Source organism: Melospiza melodia, chromosome 12 (genome assembly GCF_035770615.1).
Source record: "Melospiza melodia melodia isolate bMelMel2 chromosome 12, bMelMel2.pri, whole genome shotgun sequence".
Taxonomy (NCBI): Eukaryota; Metazoa; Chordata; class Aves; order Passeriformes; family Passerellidae; genus Melospiza; species Melospiza melodia.
Window position 1 is genome coordinate 18,158,642 of NC_086205.1, and position 20,050 is coordinate 18,178,691.

Here is a 20,050-nt window from a genome sequence, read left to right on the forward strand (position 1 = left end):
CACCATCTCAGCAGGACACTTACAAAGGTCAGCTGGGCTGGAGGCTGCTGCTGGTCTGCTTGGAAGCTTTAGGTACCTTCTTTTCATTTCTTCTAGATAAAGTGCAGTACAGTCAACAGTTATCAATGAGCATGATAACATGCACAGGGAGAACAGGGCCTGGGTCAAGCCTTTAGAACAGTGTGAGAACACAAACCAGAGCTTCTCTCAGCAGCTCTGACAAGTGATCAGAGATGGCTCATCAGGTGGGTTATCTGAGACACAGCAGCTTCTGTAGCCAGGAGCACATGAAGGAGTTGTGCAGCCAACACTCCTGGGCTTTTGCCTCTGCAGTGCCCAGTCAGAGAGCTTATGCAGCAGTTCATTAGAGACAAGTTCCACAGAGGGCAGTGCTAAACTGAAGTGCAAACTCCTGGGGCTACATAGACACCCCCTAATTACTTTGCCAATGCAGATCCCATAAAAATATCCTTATCTGTCTTGTACAAAGATCTTGATCTTCCTCTCTGACCACAGAGAATACTGCTAAGTCTGGGCAGAGAACAAAGCAGTGGCTGCAAGGAAAGCATCTGCAAGGACAGAAGCTCAGGATGACTTAAATGCTTCATTTATCTCTGACCCACAACGTTTGAGATAATGACTGTGAAATGCCAGCTCTGAGGCCATGATCTTTGCTGCACAGGTTTTACATACTAGCCTGCTTCTAAAGTGCTGGAGCCAAAATAATTCCCACTTTTCAAGTGGGGTCTATTGAATGATTCATCTCATTTCAACCCTCACTTACCCTTGCAGTTAATTATAGAAACACCAAGATAATTTTGTTTCAGATGGTTGTCTGTGAGCCACACCAGCCCTTCTGACACCAACTGGGTAACTCACCATTTCAAAACAAGCACTTTAAAAGACACATGCCATGAATGGATGGTGCAAACCACATAGATGCAAACAATAAATCTGATTCAGGTAATTTCACTGGACTTTAGAAAAGCAAACTTCACCTACTATTCTTGCTTGATGGACCTGAAGTTATCAAATAATGCTATCAATCACTGTTTGCATCTTGAGTGAGGTAGAAAAATCTATCATTACACTATTGATTATTATTTAGATAGACAGAAATAAGAGGGTAGGAAAATAAAGGAAAAAATCCAACAGGACAGAAATATAGAAAGCTGCTGAAAGGCAGATCTTGTTGACAAACACAGGAAGGCTAAAGTTCTGCTTCCTCATGCAACAAAATTCCCAGAGAAAGCAGTGCTTTGACTGACTGCATTGTTATTGCTTCTTTGAGCCAGTATTCTCAGGGGCAACATCCACTCCTTACATGTGCAACCGAAATGTATTGTAAGGAGATGAATCACCCAGGAACTCAGAAGGTTCTACACTCTCGTATTTGCTCTCAAACATTATCTCTGGGCTGCACGTCATGGGTAAGGTACAAACATAGAAATACACGGGTTCCTATGAGAGGATCAGAAGAATTGTTTTTGGAAAGGTCGGTATGAAAAGTCCTGAATTTCAACCCGTATGAGAACTGCCTCATGCATTTGTAAGGAGAGCACAGCCAGACTAGCATTGAATACAGGCTGGATTTTGCTTTATACCTTGTAATAATGGGCAGGAAAGAATGACTGCTGGCCTTTCTGTCTGGTTGCTGTCACCATCATCATCATTATAACGGTGGCTGGTATGCCAGAAAAAGCAAGGTCAATAATTTTCTCCATGGAGAAATAACCTGGCAGATTTACCATTCTGCTTTGCATAAGCAGATCACATCATCTCAGTCCGCATCCATGCGGTTCTCTGCGTTTTTCTGCCAAGGAGGAAAGGCAGGGTACCTGCAGATACTGATGAAAGATTGTGCCATTTGTGAAGCGTTTGCCATGACATTTTCTGAACACAAGCAGGTATGGAGCATTTGCCTCACCAAGTCACTGCTTGCCTCACTTCCAACAGTTGCCAACAACAGAGGCCAAAGTATAAGAACAGGGTAAGCAAAGCAGAAATTCCTTGGGATTTGCTTCCAGTCTCCATTGATTACTGGTTTAGGCACTTCCTGAGTCAGAGCTTGGCTTCCCCATACTTCACCTCAACTGGATGCTTCTCCCATAAACCCTCCTGACTGATTTTTGAATTCTGATAAATACTGATCCCCCACAACATGACCAGGAATTCTGTGGCTTACTTCCACACTGGGGACTGATCTGTTCAGCAGTTCCCCATGTCTGCTACTGCAGCCCACCCAGGACAGTGACCAGAGCAGGTACAAGGGATCAGTACAACCATCCTGTCTGACACCCCGTGTTAACACTGATTTTGGTGGAAACTTTGCAGTGACCAGGACAGCAGGCAATCACCCTGCTGGATCACACCTTCTGAAAACACACATCTTCTGCTCCCAAATCTCAGCTTGGCCACAGTTTGACATACTCACAGCTAAATAATACAAGCATTATAAATTAACCAACTCCTGATTAAGCCTTCTATACAGCCTGAAAATCAGACCTGAGAAATTTATTCTTTTCATCCTTCCAAGTCTGTACCAGTAAGGAAAAACAAAGTCATTAGTTTCAGACTCCAGCTCACTCCCTGTCTGGGAGTGTATTTCCTTAAGCCTCTCTCCTTGCTAGAACCCTGGCTGGCTCAGACACTTCCCTTCAAGGTGTTACCAGATGATGCCAAAGGGAAAGCTTGCTTGATTCACACCCATTTGACATCAGGTTGCTGTAAGGCAGGATTTGGCCTGTGAAGCTACCAGGTTTTCTTTGATTCTCTAATCAGGTTATCCCACATGCCTAAGTGCTGCCCCAGCAACTAACAACCTGCACAAAGGTATTTCTGCACATTATGGGAACAGCATCCCTGTAGGATTATAAGTTTGGCTTCTTGATTTTGCTCTCTTTCACAGTCAAACTCTCCTAGCTCCTCCTGGAGCTTTCAGACTTCCAAAAAGTGAAACAAGATGAAGAAAAATTCCTAACAAGTCTATTTTCCTTCTTTTCTCTCCAGCTGTTGTTGCAAGCCTGCTCTGTAATCAACAGGTAGAGCTGAATGCATCTGATGAGCTACACTGAGAGCTAAGGCAAGGCATGAAGAAGAAAGATGAGAAACAGCTAGGAAACATCAGTCCTAGGGTTGTGGTCACATTCATGTCATAAGAATATAGACCACAAATCTAGTGTGGGCTGAGGGTAAAGTTTACCATTCTTTTCCCATATTTTTGGCCAAGAGGTGGGGAGTGCCCCTGTGTCTCCAAATCCAACCAAATTTTTTGGGGTTTGAAAAGCATAGGGAAGAAGCCATCCATTTCCAAATGGAAGGCTGGCACAATGTTTAAGGCTGAGTCTGGGTCCATGTCTCTTGAGAGCAGAACATCCGTGGCAAAGAAAAACAATCTCACATGGGAAGAACAATGCACCCTAAATACCAAAAAGAAAAATAACTCCAAGCAAAGATACACTAAAACACAAAGAAAGAACTATAATGACCAGGACATCATAATCATCTTGCAAGTTAAAATTAAGAGACTTAAACATGTATAACACAATCAGTGGCAAAGTGGGAACAAGCTGCTTGGGAGCAAGCATCTAGCAAGTGGTGGTTGGAGTTGACCTCCCTACAGCAATACTTACCTCTTCAGAAACCACAGAAAACCAAAGGGGGTTGCTCTGCAGATTTTAGGTTTAAACATGGGACACAAAGTAAAAATTCTGACTGCAGGGAAAGACTTCTGCATTGCAAGAGCCAAGGAAGGCTGGAGCTGGGGAGTGTTGGAGTCTCCTCCTGAAAACTTCACATCCCAGATGGCAAGGTGGCAGAGACTTTGGGCACCAGAGGTGCAGTGACAGCCCATGGGCTGCAGCTCATCCCACTGCCCGAATGCTGCAGAGTACAACCCCTCCTAACCAAACCTGGCGGACAGCAGTAACTCACAACATCATGCCAGCACAAGGACTCTCCCACAATGACCCAGCAATGAGTGCAGAAGAAAAGCCACACAGATTAGTCATTGCTTCTTCTGCATTGGCAATTCATCCCAAGCTCTAATGAACATAAATAATGTCTCCTGCACTCTGAACAGCAGACTGAGGAGAGCTCATGCACAGGGACAGGAGCATGGTATTGCTTATTTTGCTGGGAGAGGGGAGGGAAGTTGCTGGAATAAATTACATTGGCAACTCATGCACAGGGACACAAACTCACTTTCTGTAAGCACTGCAGAAGAAACACATTTTTCGAAGTGACTGAGCAGAGGAGATGGTTTTGAGCTGCATGAAAGAAATGTGACTGTTGTGCTAAAAACAGGCACATGGTCAAATGCTATAGTTGAACTGTAACTCAGTAAAGTGTGGTAAGTGACTTGCTTTAAATCTTGTGACTCCGTCCTTCATTTCCTCAGACAGCGAGGAGAGCAGAGCAGCAGACATTTTCCCCTCTGTGGGATATTTTCTGAGGCTTGAAAATGTTTCCATACTTAAGTGAAGACAGAACACTTTAATCTCAAGAAGCCTGGTGAATTTATAAACCTCAAATTAGATCAGGTCAATTGAAAAACTGCACTTCAAAATAATTGCAAACGGTTTCATTTAGGGTTTGGGTCTGAAAACATATAGTTGTATTATAAATTAAATATAAAGCAGACAGTGGTGGAGGGGTTAAGTGTCAAGATGTAATTTCAACACTTTCAAACATTTTTTTGGCATTATTTCTAGAAAAGGAAAACCAAGGCTCCCCAGCTGCTATCTCCACAGTTGGGTTAAATCTTGGCAAACATAACATTTAAGTCACTAATAGCCAGCATGAAACTCCTTCCTGCATGTCTGAGGAGACAACTTGGGCATGAGTTAATCCTTCTCACTCCACCTGACCAGCTGGACACATTATTAGCAGAGAGTGACACTTCCCTTCTAGTTTCTCGGGGGGTACTTTCAGCAGGGGAGAGTACTGCAGAAGCACCTTGGCTGGTGACCTTCAGACCATGCTGCCACAGCTGCATCAATGCGCTGGGGCAAAAGATCTGACTGACCCTGACAGCCTATTTCAGACACAGTGGTGAGCAGTGAGGCTGTTCTTTAGATGGTACAGCTTGATTTGCTGGGAGATGGAAAGGAAGATATGGGACTAAACTACATGGGCAACCCTGCAACATTACCAGCATGCTGGGAATGGGGCTGAGCTATGCTTACAGCTGCCCCTTGCACAGAGCAGACTCAGGCTCTGAGGTTACTGTATTCAGTGCCTTTCAAATAATTCTTCCATTTATCTCAGTTGTTAGTGGCTTTTCCAGCACAGTAGCAATACCGCGGCTGGCATGCTTCTCCTCTGCTGGAATTTGCTTTTCTTGTCAGGAAAACTGAATTCAGCTTTGTAGTTTTGGACTCAGAGCAGCTGGAGGTGAATCTGGCAGAAAGTCCTCTCAGCATACAGGATGGAGGAGTCCCTTCCACTTGCCCTATAACTATTAGAGAAAGGCTAGATGTATTTCATGGCTTCTGCTAGTAGCAAAGATAACAATGGCATGCAACTGAGCCCACAAATGTGCAACAGCAGAAAGGCCATGATGAAAATGGAACAGTGCTTGAGAAATGCTTCTCAAATGATAAGCAGATGTCAAAATATGCTCTACAGTGGGAGGAGGAAGGAGCTCCATTTTTCTTATCAAGTGAAGGCTGAGGGATGGCTTTGCTGGTGTCTGAGCACACCAGAGGCTGCAGAGGAAACTTAGAGAAGGCTGCTGGACCTGGCAGGCGCACAAGCTGGCCATACTACCTGCAGAAAGAATTACATGCTTAATGCTGAATGTAATTAATGTTTGGAGCAGCAGAGGCAGGGACTGGGTGACTACTCTGATGCTCAGTGCCAGTTTAGATAAGGCCTGTATCCCTTTCTAGCACCATCAAGCTGAGAGTGATGAAGGAATGGATGAAGGAATGTCAGAGTTAAAAATCTGCTCTGCATTATGCTCCATGTCTGACCACAGCCACATTGAGTCCTTCCAGCTAAAATCCACAAGAAGCCCCATGTTGGAAATTACTTAACTAATTTCTGGCACTCAAAACTACTCATCTTCTGTACATTCTTTGCTCTGACAACAGAGATCTTTGTCCCTTTAAAACAGCAGAGCCTATGAAAGTAAGAAATGAGGGAATTGTCCTCTAAACTGGTTGAAAAAGGCTGCAAGATAAAATGCCTGGACTTCTGGCTTTTAAACCAAGTAGCTGCCATAGGCAAAGCATTCCCACGCTCTGTGCGTGGCAGGCACATTTACAGGCATCTCCAGCCTGCAAATAAAATGGCTGTAGAAGTTACATATCCCAGTGAGAAACTGGATAATGTAAGATTTGATAAATACTTGTGAAGTACTCTGTGTGCCTAAATGGTTACTTAATGGAAACAAGATATTATTAACAGAAAACATTAAATTCCTTTTATCTGTAATGACTTGCACATGTCTCAAAAATCAACTTTGGGTGCTGCACCACCAGAGAACAGCACCTGAGCTGTTATTCAAAATACTCCAATGTGGCTACAGCCATTTGCAAGAGTGAAGTAGTTTAATACTGGGGAAATGCTTCTAACTTACAGTTGACTTTAAAATAGCACAGAGAATAAAAAAGTCTATGCATATGAAATTTTTTCAGCAACAATAATTATAGGTGCATGGAATACCACAGTAAGCCAAACAATTGAAAGCATCCTTAGCAATTGCTATGTAAAAGAACATTGTTAAATATCTTAGTAATCAGCTCCAGTCCCTTCAGTAATTTTCTAGTGAAGTTGCATTTCCTAACCTCCTCACATCTTGTCTATTGCCACCAGGAAAGAACTGAAGCAGCACAATGTGCATTTTGGTGAGCAGAGTTCACTCTTGCTGTTAGCACTGCCACCACACCACACACCAGGTATGAACCACGTGAAATCAGTCACTCCACACCAGGACTGCAACTGGTCTAGAAAATATCCAACCAGGAGGCTGGGACAGGTTTTTGGAGCACTGGAGAGAAAAACATCTGTAAAGCACAGCAGCACCAGCAGAGCACAGGAGATGAGCCTGCCTTGGCAGGGAGGAATGATCTGATAAGACAGTTTCCATCTATGATTCCTTCAGTCCAAGGAAATCCTAAGTGCACAACCAGACCTTCACTCCAAGACATTGCATAATACAATGCCTGGCGCAAGATGCTGATTTTCGAAGATTTCTAACTTGAAGGAAATCCCTCAAAATCCCTCTCAGAATGTCAGAGGTAAACAGTTTGTTCAGGGCTCCTGCAGCTGAGGCAAACTGGCACAGAACTACCGCGGAAATCCCTGGGCTGTGTCACACAACAGCAGCCATGCCTCAGCAGATCAGCATTGCTTCACACATTGGGGTCCTTACCTAGGGAGAAACCAGCCCATGGCTTTGCCCAACACAGAAAGATGTGCTTGAGGATTTGTTAGGACTCTTTTTCCACTGAAGTGAACCTTGGTAGCTCTAAAAACTATGATATTCTATTAGCTTTGCTCCTGAGGGATGGGGGGAATACATGGCAGGTTTTGATAGCCTGTGCTTTTATCTATTATTAACACCCACAGATGAGGTGAGAGCACCTACAGACCACACATAACTCAGGGCTCTGTGGAACAAAGTGCTGTGGGGGATAAAGCAAAGCTGTTCCTTATTCCCAAGCACTCCCAGCCTTTGTGCTGTTGATGTAGCTCTGCTTGCCTTACGTGTTCTCACCAGCAAGTTCCTCAAAACATGATGTGCCTGACCTTGCATGCCGCCCTGGGAGTTTTGCCTAAATAAAGGTTCTGTCCTGTTGTGATTACTTTCTGCACAGGCAGCAGAATTACATGCAGCTGGGAGATGTGGCAAACACTGAGCAGATACACTCTCCTCCTTGTTTAGATACAATTCCGGACAACACAGAGATTTCAAGCTTAATTAGCGATACCAAGGAAGCTGTTAGAGAGGCATTTCAAACCGCTTGCAGTTTAAGCTGATTAGAATTTCGTGAAAACAAAACAAAATTGTGTAGCAAATTGTTAGGCTAAAATTCAAGTCAAACTGAACCGCATCAAAGGAAACAGAGAAGTGACTATCAGCAAGAAGTGGGCTTTTTTTCTTTTCTTTTGGTGAGGAATTTAATTTCATAGCCTTTAATAAACCCAATGTTCCAATCCAAGCTTGCCGCTCTGGCAAGAAGCTTAACCAAAATAACATTGGAACTCAGAGCTGACGGACCAAAGAGGCTATAAATTGGTCAAATCTGGGCACAATACAAGAAAAAAAATTGAAAATTCCATTCAATTTTCCTGTTTTAGAATTTTGATGTAACTGACCATTGACATGGAAATGTTATCTTGACCTTAACTGCTAAAGCTGACTTGCAGAGGAAAAAATGACTGAGACTCTGACATCTCAGTGGTTATTTATAGTTCCCCTCACTCTCCTCTTTCTCGGTATTTTTACATTTGAAATGAGTTCTTGCCTGCTATGAGTTTCCTGAAGGACTGTTTGAGCAACGCAAGAATTTGTGACATAAAAACCATCAAGAAAATGGAACTTCATTGATTAAAATGGAAAACAAACTTTAGTTGGAAACTCTCATCAGTAAATTAACATCCAGCAAAGCTGGGCTTGCTTTGGTTACAGATTGAACACTACAAGCCTTCTAACTACAACCGGTTTAAAGCTGGCTTTTTCTGCTTCCTGTGCTCTCCAAGAGAGATTTCCTGGAGAAAAAAAAAAAAAAAAAGGAGAAAGACAAGGCTACTGCTCGAGAGTCTGGGTTCTTCTAGAGTTTGTAAGGAAAAAAAAAAAAAAAGACAGAATCCTTCCCCTTCACTCCTTGAGAATAAAAACCCCTCATCCCCTCATCTCTCTAAGTCACAAGGAAAGGTACACAATCTATTTTCCTCTGCTTATTTCAAGTCACAGATAAGGGCATCTCTAAGTCACTTCTAATGACTACTAAATAAATTAAATATTCCAGCTGGATATCAGTTTAACAGCTCCTGTTTTACTTTAATTGCTCAAACAAAGAGAATGCAAAGCTTCTCCTGAAGATCTCATACAGGTCACAAGAGAAATTAATTTTTTCTAGTGGCAGGGGCAGAGCACTGGAAACTAAGGGTGTTTGTCTTCTGTCCTTGGTTCACCAGTGACTCAGAGAATAATTCCATTCTTTTCCTCCTCCGTTCTTCACATTATCTATGGAGTGGCTTTAGTCAGCTATTAGTAGGTGCGTGATGCTCTGACAGAAGTCACATCTCTATTGCAAACACCAAAGTTGGCACCTGGAGCTACCAAGAAATAAACACCTCCCCAGACTGAAACAAAATGAAAACCCAAGCAAGAAGGTAATGAGATTTTGCACAGAATTTCATGGAGCTTTCACTGAAACACCTTTTGAGTGCAATATAATGGGTTTTTTCAGTGTATACGTGCAAGCTGTGAAATACAGGTCATTGCAGCAGTTCACTATAAAAATAGCTGCTTTTAATAGATAACGTAATCCAGTATAAAGCTTGGAAAAAAACTCCCCCAAAACTCTCACACCACTTGGATGGTGCTGCTACCCAAACTGACAGTGAGAATATGATTTGCCCAAATCCATGATATGTTTCCTAAAGAGTTGCCAAATTCATTTATGTCCTTAATGTGAGGAGAATGTCTTGGAGCCTTTGGGGCAGTGGGAGACTTATCTGTGATTGAAATATGAGGGCTGAAAGCTTTGTGGGTACTCTGAGGTCTTTCCAAAGGGAGAAGAAGAGGGAGTTTCTTATTTCTTGAAGAAAGCCTCCTGAGTGAAATGTCTATTTTTAAAGACTGAAAGAACACTGGAAACTCACAGACAATCAACATTGGCCACTGTCAAGAATAACAGAACCCAAAGTTTAGTGAGTCAATATAAGGTGAGAACTGTACTATACTCTCTCTCCTCTACCCCAAGACTAGAAATTTCATCTTTGGGGGACAGGATTTCTTCAGGTTTGAACTGAATTCTTTCCTGGAGCAACACCTCTTCTTCTATCTAGAGTCATACTCTAATTGGAAATAAATCCAGGCTGCTGACTAAGTCCAGGGTCAAATATGTCACCTACCAGGCACTGAAATTATTTTTAGATGCAATGACATCCCTATTCTTTTAATTCAGTTGACCTGGATGTTTGACTCGGTTCCTTGTCTGGGAAAGCAAGTTTGAGCTACCTGCTGAGATAAAAGTGACAAAGAAGGAAGGGACGCAAAGCCAGATAATTGAGATGGCTATGTAAGAACAGCCCAGACAAGGCATGGCACAGAAAAGAGAACTTCCCAAAGAGGTCAAGTGAGATGTGAGAAAAGCAAAAGCTGGAGACTGATGTTCCACCCTGGGAACTCATCCATCACCTTCCTTCCTCCACTGTGAGATAATCTCATCTACAAAGACAGAGATAGAGAAGATGATTTACATCAGTCCCTCTGCCCCTCCAGCCCACCTCTGAGGGTGCTTCTGCTGGACCTCAGCTTGCCGTACAGTTGGGAAAGAAAGGATGGCACATTATTCCTTCTAACCTTACAAAGAGAAACCCACTCAAAAGATCACATCCTTCCTTGAATAAGTGAAAAGTAAACCAGAAGCTTTGCGCTACTCTACTGTTCAAGATACTGCTGTGGAAAGTTGGGCAGAAGAGTCCTTGCAACACAATTGTCTGCTGAGCTGATTCAACCTCTTGGCACTGTTCCTTTGCTCTCAATCTAGAAAAATTAGAGCTCCCTGAAATATAAATTTTTTTTTCCTGTTTTGTACAGACAACACGGAGACTTGGATACAGAGATCTTGTATGGCAAAACCATTGTCATGCAAATAAGCTCAAGAGTTTCATCAAGAGCAGACAGGCATGTCTGAGTAGGTGGTAATTCTCTGGTGTCTGCAGGGTTAGTCAAGGATGTTCAGAGCAAGAAACATGCACTCTAAAGTAATTTCTTTCCCTTTCATTACCATGAGAAATTTTGGATTAATTTAGAATATGAAGGACACTGGTCTGAGCTGTCAGAAAGGTTTATGTCAGAGCAGAGCAGACCAAAAATCAAGCTGACAGTTGGCATTTCTTTACCAGGTCTTTTACATCACTTGAGGAGGCTGCCCTGGATGTTATTTGAAGTTGAAAAGCACAGCAAGTGAACACTGTGCTAGTCAACTGTCAGTCCACAGTATTTACTAACCAGAGTACTCCTGTGTTTGTGAAAGCAACACCAAAGGCTTTCTGCCAAATATTGCATTTAAAAAAAGAAACAATAGTTGAGAAAAGACCCAGCAAAACCCAAAGTGAATGGAGCGGCTGAAAAGAAGAGATTCACGTGGGCACACATCAGCAGTACAACCTGTAGTGTCTTGGGACAGCGCTTAACAATTAACAAGCGAAGCAGAGCAGCAATGACAGGAGAAACCAACTTGTCCAACCTCACTGTTTTCCTAGTGACACAGTTACATAAGAGATATGCATTTCTATAAACACACTGAATGTATAATAGATGTTATATAATATGTCCATTCTCAAGTCGATAGCATCCTCCCAGTGTATGGACTCTTAGGCTGAAATCACAGTGGTTATGGAATATAGAGGAAAAAACAACATTATTGCAGCATCATTCTGACCTGTAAGTGTTCCATTCCATTCCATTATGGGATTTTCTTTCCATAACAGTGGAAAAGACCATGCTCCAGTGCTTCTCACAGTACTTTAAAAGGTCTGAGATCAACTGCATCAATGGTTGTTTCCCAATGCAACTGCTGAATTGCTCATTTCCATCCTAGTACAACTTCCAGCTTGCCTTTACGAGGACCAGAAATTGACATTTCCCCAGGAAGAACGTCTGATCACCCAAAGTAGTCTGACCCTCATGTTTTGCCAAGCAGCTCATGCAAAGTAAAACTGACCACATCTTTCTATACACAGCTTCTGACTTAATGGACCTATGAGGAAAAAAGAAGGAAAGGCCACTCTTCATTGGGCTCTAACCATACACCAGATCCAGGTAAAAAATGGACAAGACAGCCTGGTATTAGCAGGTGGCTCATGCATCTGAGTGATCCAGCTAATGCAGGCCACAAGGACAAGTGCTGGTGGTCTCCTAATGGGAGGATGACATTTTATTGCTGCTCTGGTGGTGCAAAGTGGTCACTCCCCAATGACGTGGCCACACCAGCTTCCAAAGATATGAGGGACACGGACGGAGGGACTGGAGTGGCAGAGAAGAGTGGGGAACAAAGAATTTATCTAGGGCTTTCTGAGTCATTCTCTTTCTCAAAGTTTGCTGCTGGAGCAGCATAGTCCAGCTCTGCCCTACCTGCAGATTTTCCTATGGAAAAGTTACTGTTGGCTTCTTCACAGGCAGCATGAGCCCAGTGAGCATTGTCCTGCCAGTTCTGCAAGGGCAGCTAAGGAGCCTTGCTGGAAATCTGGCCCCAGAGAGAAACAGCAGAGGAAAGCAGCCATTTCAGAAGCACATTATTAAGCCATCAGACCAGTAGCTACAGGATCCCCATGGAAAAGTTGATACAGGCACTTTGTATAATTACTTGAGCCCTTCCAGTCATTTATTCCCCTTTGTGGTTGGCAGGGAAAGTCAGTATCTTCTGGAGCTGCAAAGTCATAAAGCTTTTTAAAAAGCCAGGTTTGTAGGTGAAGACATTTCCCTTTGCAAAACCTTTGCTGGAGCACACACTGCTCAGCAGCAATCCAGGCTAATGCAGCGAGTTCAAATGAGCATGGCACACAGGCAAGCCTAAGCTTTCCATTTGCTTTACTTACATATGTTTTAACACTTACATTTTTAGATGAAGAGGCATAAAAATAGCTTAATTGTGCATATTGCCTACATTACTGCTGGACTCCACCTGTGGGAAGGAACTGGAGTTTAAGTTTTAATAAAATTTCACATGTTTCCAGGAGGTTCCTAATTATCCTGCGTGTTTTGTACAGTATTTCTGGCTCCAGCGTCTTTCTTCACTTTTCTGAAAGAAACCCAACACAAAAATATTTGAACTGAGACCTGGAATGTGTGACTGAAAATAAGGCATTAACTTCAGGGTTCATCTAAACCCACATATCCTTGTTCTTACCAGGCTTTGGAAAGCACTTTGAGATCTGCTGATAAGAAAATACTACCTGGATACCGAAGGCTTGTTATTGCCATTTAGTCCTCCTGCTTTCATGCACCTTAAACTCCACTGTATGCCTGGCATTCCTGCGACTACAGATAGGTGTAGAGATGATATTTTCAGGGCCTAAAGTAAGAATTAATTCACTTTGGGTATAGCCCTCCTTTTAATGACTAAACAGTCATTAAAACTAACAGTCACACACTGTGAAGTGTCCTCAGGGATACGGTGTTCTATATTTTAGGGTGGTTAATTCAAACCACCTTTTCTTAAAGACACTTCAAGCCAGCAGCTTGAGTTGGGGTTTGTTCAGCATCCTGGAAAAAAACAAAGCAGCCCATATTCTCTGACAGAGAAGACAAATCACAAGATAGCTGGAAAGAAGGCCAGTTTTTGAAAACAGCAACTTTTACTTCTTCTGACCTAGATAGCTGACCACCCCAAGCAGAACCTCCAAGTCCTTTTCTTGTGCTCCCTGAACAAAGCAGACAAATCTCCAGTGGCCATAAATCATCGTTCTTCAGTGGTATCAGCTGGAGTTACTGACATCTGGACCTGCTGTGGCAGTGGTCTGACAGGAGGAATGTGTTAGCTGGTGCCATGTACAGAACACAAGGATCTTGTCAGAACGCTCTGTGCATGCTTCCCACTGTGCTTGGGCTCTCTGCTCTCTTCTGGGAGCGTGACAAAAAGAAAACCAAACAAGGCACCACTCCTTCTACCCCAAATCCACAGCTTGTGAGGTTCCTGGTGCTATACCAGCATTGTTTCTGTGCAGAATCCCTGGCAACTGATCCACTTAGGATTTTTAGATGTACAGGTTTGACTAAATCAAGACTTCCATCGCAGTGCCCAGGCTTAGCCTGAACACATCAAGAGACACAGACTCACCACTCGCTAAGGCTCCCTTAGCTGGCTACAGAAAGCTCTGATTCTTCCTAAGGAAGGTGCTTAGCTGGATGAACCTCTACCTGCAGATAAAGCTGGTTTGCCAGAAGATGGTTTTGTTCCTGCACAAATAGACAGCCTCACAGCTGGGTGTGCTAAACTATTCTAGTTCACATGAGTTTGGGATGTTCCTCAGTCCATGCCTCTCCATTCCACTGCTCTGGCATGTTACTAATCCACTGATTTTATCAGCAGTTTTTCCTCTTTGTTATTAATAGTAGACTACAGGTAAGCATCAAGTAACTATCAGACATAACAGCTCTGCAGTAACACACTAGAAATCTGTTTCAGCCATGCTCAATCACATGGTTTCTCTTGCAGGGACAGTTGCACTGGTCCCAAAGATGTGGCTGGGGAATGGTTTATCTCAGGGTAACATCACAGGGAGTCTTAAGCAGAAGCCATTAATAAGCTGTGTGATTTAATTACATTTCAGGGTTTGTATAATGTGTGGAAGTTACTCCACACATTTATTATGAAATAAGAACTTCAGTGTACAAAATGTTTTCCAGAAAGACTTAAGAATTGCTTTAACAGGAGAAAAAACTGCTTTATCTTACTACAGTATAAATTCCTAATTACTACACCAAGCCCCTGGAAAGCAACAAGCTCACTCTGGCTGTTATTCTACAGATTATATGAAATATCTAAATGGAATTTTCAAAGCTACTGGTCAAGTCTATGTCTGTAGCAAGTAAAGGGCTCAGAATCACCATGCAGAGATGACCCTAGGGCTAAAAGCATAGAGAGAGCTTGAAGACTGACTATTCCCCAAAAGACAAAACTGCTGTGTAAAAGAAAAGTGCAGTCTTAATGTTAGAGCTTTCACAAATAGAACCAGGAGAAAAAGATGTGAAAGCTCCTTTGGGAAGCAAGTGGGAAGCATCTGCAACAGCTGATACTTAGCAAGGGGAACCTCTGAAACTAATCTGAGGCAGTTTTGTGCGTCTGTAAATCCATTTCTTAAGCCTAAACTTTATAAAGCTTTTAAATTATTCAGTGTCTATTGGATGTTACAGTTACTTGCTGTAATTTTAACACCGTTTGAATTAACGTTGATGATATTACATTAAGTACCTGACGTGGAGTACCAGGAGTCCCTAATGATGCCCTCTGTCAATAATACACTGCTGCAGAGAAAAGAGCATGTTCTCCCTTAGCTGTCCTTGCTAGCCTAGGAGATGGGAAGGTGCAGAAGAGAAATCCAGCTAGAAGCTCCCAGCACCCCAAGACCATGGCCATCCAGTCAGCTAAGCCCTCTCAAGTCACTCCATGCAAGTCTCAATGAACAAACATTTAACATCAACCCCTTTCTCAGGAATGTATCACTAAGGCACCGTGAAGCAACTCAAGCAGAGCAAAAAATAGACATAAGGCAATGAAGAATTCAGAAGAGAAGCCAGGGCTGTGAGATTTGGACCCAGAACTGTGTTCAAATAGCTCAGGCTCTGCTACTTTAAGTTAATCATATTTCTTCTTTCCTTCCTACTCCTTTAGGGTACCCTCAACTGTTTTGGCATGTTTGAGGCCAGCAAGACAGCCTCAATTCTGGATTCTTGATCTAGGAACTAAGGAAGCACCAAGGGGAAAGAATGCCAGGCTAGAGGAGGAAAAAGGCATTTCCCACTTGGCTCCCAGAACCCTGACATTAGAGTACAAGAGGTAACTTAAGTGCCAGGAAAACATCTTGGGGGAGCGTGGACAGAAAACCCAGTGCTGAACACAGCTCCAGAAGCCTGGCCATGCCACCCCAATACCTGGTGTCACAGAGGGGCACAGGGTAGTTCACCTGCCCTACCATATCCTAGATGGGGTAAAAGCAGCATTATAAGGGTCATTTCTCACACCAGGACCTCCTCTCTATGAGGCAGACCAAGAATTCCTTTTCTTGGCAGACTTGCGAAGGACTCTTTACATTTTCCTCTTCCTTTCCAACAGGTGCTGCCATTTGGCACACACAGCTGACACATCACCCACACATACCCCTGAGCTTTGTAAATCCCATCTAGCAACATGTTAGCTCAGACATGCAAGATGAACTCAATTCAGAATGGAAGGAGAGTGGCAACAGTAAACCCCATTTTTAAAACCTTTGGCAAGGATTTCAGAGGGTAGGGTAGTCTCTACTGTATGTTTTTATATGGCAGGATATTTTCCAAAATTACTTGTGCTTTAGATCCCATTCACTTCCTAAAAAAAACTATTTTTTTCCACCAAAACCTGCTGAAAGATAAATCTACTGCAGAAAGGGGCAGCTGCACCTTGCAGATATGCACAGCTGAAGATCTTTTATGTAAGACTCCCCCTGACTGTGTGGAGAGCTGTTAAGATGTCAGATCATGGTTTGTTGCTCTCAGGGAGGCTGCTGCAGCACTCAGTCAGAACAAGTTTACGTCTTGGAGGAATTAATTTGTCTGAATAATGTCATCCTGGTTAAACAAAATGTTAGGGAAAATATTGCAGCGTTCTGGTGCACCTCCCTGAACTGATGCCTATATATGGGGATTAGCCAGCATGAAAGGGATCCTGCTGAGTCAAACTGGATTATAGCAGTATTATTTTATAGAGACAGTAGAAAAGAGGAGGGAGGAAGGAGCTAGGGAAACCTTGCAAAAACATCAGCTATTTGACATGCTAAAGCAAACAGCATAGATGTGAAAATGCTGCCTGCTTACAGAAGTGCATCAGAGCCAGGTCAGCTGACAGCAGTAACCTAAAAAAAAAAAGTTTTTACCCCTTTTAGCCCTTCAAGCAATGCAGCTCCCAGAAAGCAAGGTGGACTCCTGTGCTTTCTCAGGCATCAGGAGATGTGCTTGTGCTCCCATGGTGGCACCCTGGCAGTGGTGGCAATGTTCCTTACATGGGGAGGGTGTCCTGGAGAGCTCTGCCAGGCCTTCCCAATTGCCCAAGCAGCACATAAGGGGGCAAATGAGCTTGCAGACTCAGCTCTCAGAGCCCCTGGGGAGCTGGTGCAGATGGCAGGAAGGGAAAACATGTAGGTTTTCAATAAAGTCCCTGAGATGCCTCCATTTATCATCACCAGGCACTCACACAATCATTTATGTGGTGATTGTTCAATGCTGGCTGGAGACTCAGGGCTGGTGGCAATTCACAAATGGGACATGTCCTTGTACATCTTGTTTGCAGAGCTGGATCTGCAGTGTGTTCTTCGCACATGCCTGGAGGGCTGATGTCCTCTCTCTCTCTCTCTCTCTCTCTAGCAAACAGCTTGACCTTACAGTAATGGCATCAGTTCCTCTGCCTGTCTTGTTCTGGCCCAGCAAATATTAACCTGTGCAAATAAGAGATGCCCTAAACCAACCCCCTGCACCCTGCAGTGCAGGGACACAAGACTGGGTGAATATCCTACAGCTGCAGTCTGTGAACAGTGCAGAGGACCCAAGGGTGGGTGAAGAGGACCTCTCCACAATTATGTCAATAAAGGACAAACCCTATTTAAGCACATAAAAGCTGCAAAACTCAGTCAGAGGAAGAAGTGGCACGTTTTAGGCCAGAAGGAGTTGTCACAGTATGAGGCAAGGCTTGTGCCTCTCTTTGTAGTGCATCTATTCAGCAGTGCTGGTCTTGGTGGATCAAAACCCCTGTGCCTGCTTCCCCTGGGAAGTGTCAGTCTAACTGAGTGTGGTGGATCGTGCTAAAAGTTGTGCTTTGCAACACTGAGCTGAAGACCAATCTGGGAGCAGTGGAAAAACACTCCTCCATCCTTCACTGCCCAATGCCAGAAAATCCAATGCAATGCTATGCTAGTCAGAGTGTACAAACACATGGTTTGAAGGAAAAATTCAAAAGGATTTGAGTCATGGGAGTATAAAAAAATTCTCAAGAAACCAAATAGAACATATCAGTCATGTTGTAACTCGGAAAGCCAAAATTTCCTCCCAAAGACAGCAGTGATGCTGTTTCCAAGATTCCAGGACGCATCTCTGTCTGGAGCTAATAGAGACATGTTTTTTAATCCAAATTTCAAGCCCAGTGAAATCCATTTCTGACAATAAGAACCCAGCCAGCTGAAGAAATCACACCGTGCCTTCCTAACCCACCTTTTGCTCACAGGTAGCATTGTAGCCCATCCAGCTCACCCCTCCAGCACTGCCATGCCCATCGTGGTGCCCACTGCACACCTCCCCTGGATTAGGGTCCTTTTCCACCTCCTTTTTGCAGTCATCTGTATTAGCCTTGTGTTTTTCCAAGTGGGAAGATGGAGCAGGTTGGGAGATTGTGGTGGGAAGACAAGTGCAGTCCTGACCTACATCATCGCAATGAACGCTTCCATCCCTGCCTTGACCCTCTCTGCCACATCTCAGGGTATTTTCTGCATGCTGACTTCAGCTGGAGCTGCAACAAGAGCTCGTCTGGAGCAGTCTTTTCTGTCACATCTCCCTTATACCTAAGAAAGGGCCGTTTTGGTTTTGCCTTCCAGCTGAGGCAGTTTCAGAGCTTGGGTCCACTCATCTCCAGGGCCCATTTTCTACTACTTAAAACTACCTGGATATATTGCAACTACACTTTCTTTTGCTGGCTGAATCAGAGAAAATGGTCAGAATTGCCTTTTCTGGTGGAGTCAGTCCTGAACAAGAGTGAATTAGAGCATGACTAAACAACCAGGCCATGTGGGAGCTATAGGTGGAAGAAAACCTACTTTCTAGGTACTCAGATGCTGCTTGCCTTAAATACACTGAGAAAAGGTGACACCAGCACTGGGGTAATTGCAAGAGCTGTTGGTAGGGCTGGTTAAAATATCCTTCCCTAGGAGGGAGGCACCAATAACTCTCCACCATCACTCCCAAGGCACATGTATGTCAGCCCAAGCACGTGGCTTGCAGTGAGATGAAGTTATCTGGGATGAATTCCACCACAAGCATCAGACCCATTTAACAGCAATCCCCTTGTGCTCCCTTAAAGAAATAGCAGTAAAAACCAAAACAACCCCCCGCACTCCCTGTGTGTAAACATCAGCAAAAACTAAGTAGTTTAATATATTTTGCAAAAGTAAAACCAGAGTAACTGTTTTGCCTCCAACACATCAGGAACATATTATTACCACATTGTCTTCAGTGATTATTCAAGCAATGCATTTAAATGTTCAGGGAGAAAAATGTGTGCTAAAATATTGTTATGTAACACGGGGAAAATGACTAATTCTGCCCTTGATCTTTTCCTATTTTGCTCCAAGTAAGAGTCATTAGAACTCATTCTCTGGTCGAAGCAGCAGCACGGCCGAATTCTGACCCAATTCCCCTGGTGGCTTTTACAGTGGGCTGATCCTATCCCAGGCAGCTGAGCTGTTCCAGAATTACTGAGCATAACTGTCTTCTGAATCAGCCCTCTAGGGCTGCACTTTTCCAAAGACAGGTGGAATAAACAATGCACATTTCTCCATGCTCCCTGCTGATGGAGGTCAGAGATCATTTACTTCCCGTTCCTCATGACTTGTGAGGAGTCTGGAGCCTTATCCATGAGCCAAGTGAGGCCAGCTCCATCCAGCAGTTGTGTGCATAACTTCAGCAACTGCTGATTCACAGAGTGGGACTGCTACATAAATTCCTCTCCTGACAGCAGATGCAGAAGATGAAGACCTGTTCTGTGTATCCTTACTTTCAGTCCATTTGCATCAACAGTATACATACAAGACAAATGGACCTGTCTGTTCTTACAGACAGCTATGAAAAGCTAACATTTTCCTATCCTAGTGGAAAAATGAAATAAAACAACAAGCAACAGTTATAAAAAAAGAAAATCAGAGTTGAAAATTTTTCCATAGCCTTTTTAAAGTTGTGACCCAATCCAACTTGTATTGGACTGAAACCTGCCCTCCGTATACAGAAAGAAGGTGACACTGACCCTGGGCTGTATTCACAGAAGAGTTCTAGTTACAGCCAGTGAGAAAAAACAATATTGTTTAAAGCTCCAGAAAGGCCCCAGACTTCCCCTCCTAAAAGAAAATTTTGCAT

At 43.4% G+C, this 20,050-nt stretch overlaps 1 protein-coding gene across 6 annotated transcripts in view; it reads right to left on the reverse strand.

The window, feature by feature from the left end:
* The window catches only part of LPP (LIM domain containing preferred translocation partner in lipoma), a 331,785-nt gene that overhangs the window by 19,836 nt on the left and 291,899 nt on the right, over window positions 1-20,050 (reverse strand). The gene's annotated exons all lie outside the window — the stretch shown is intronic.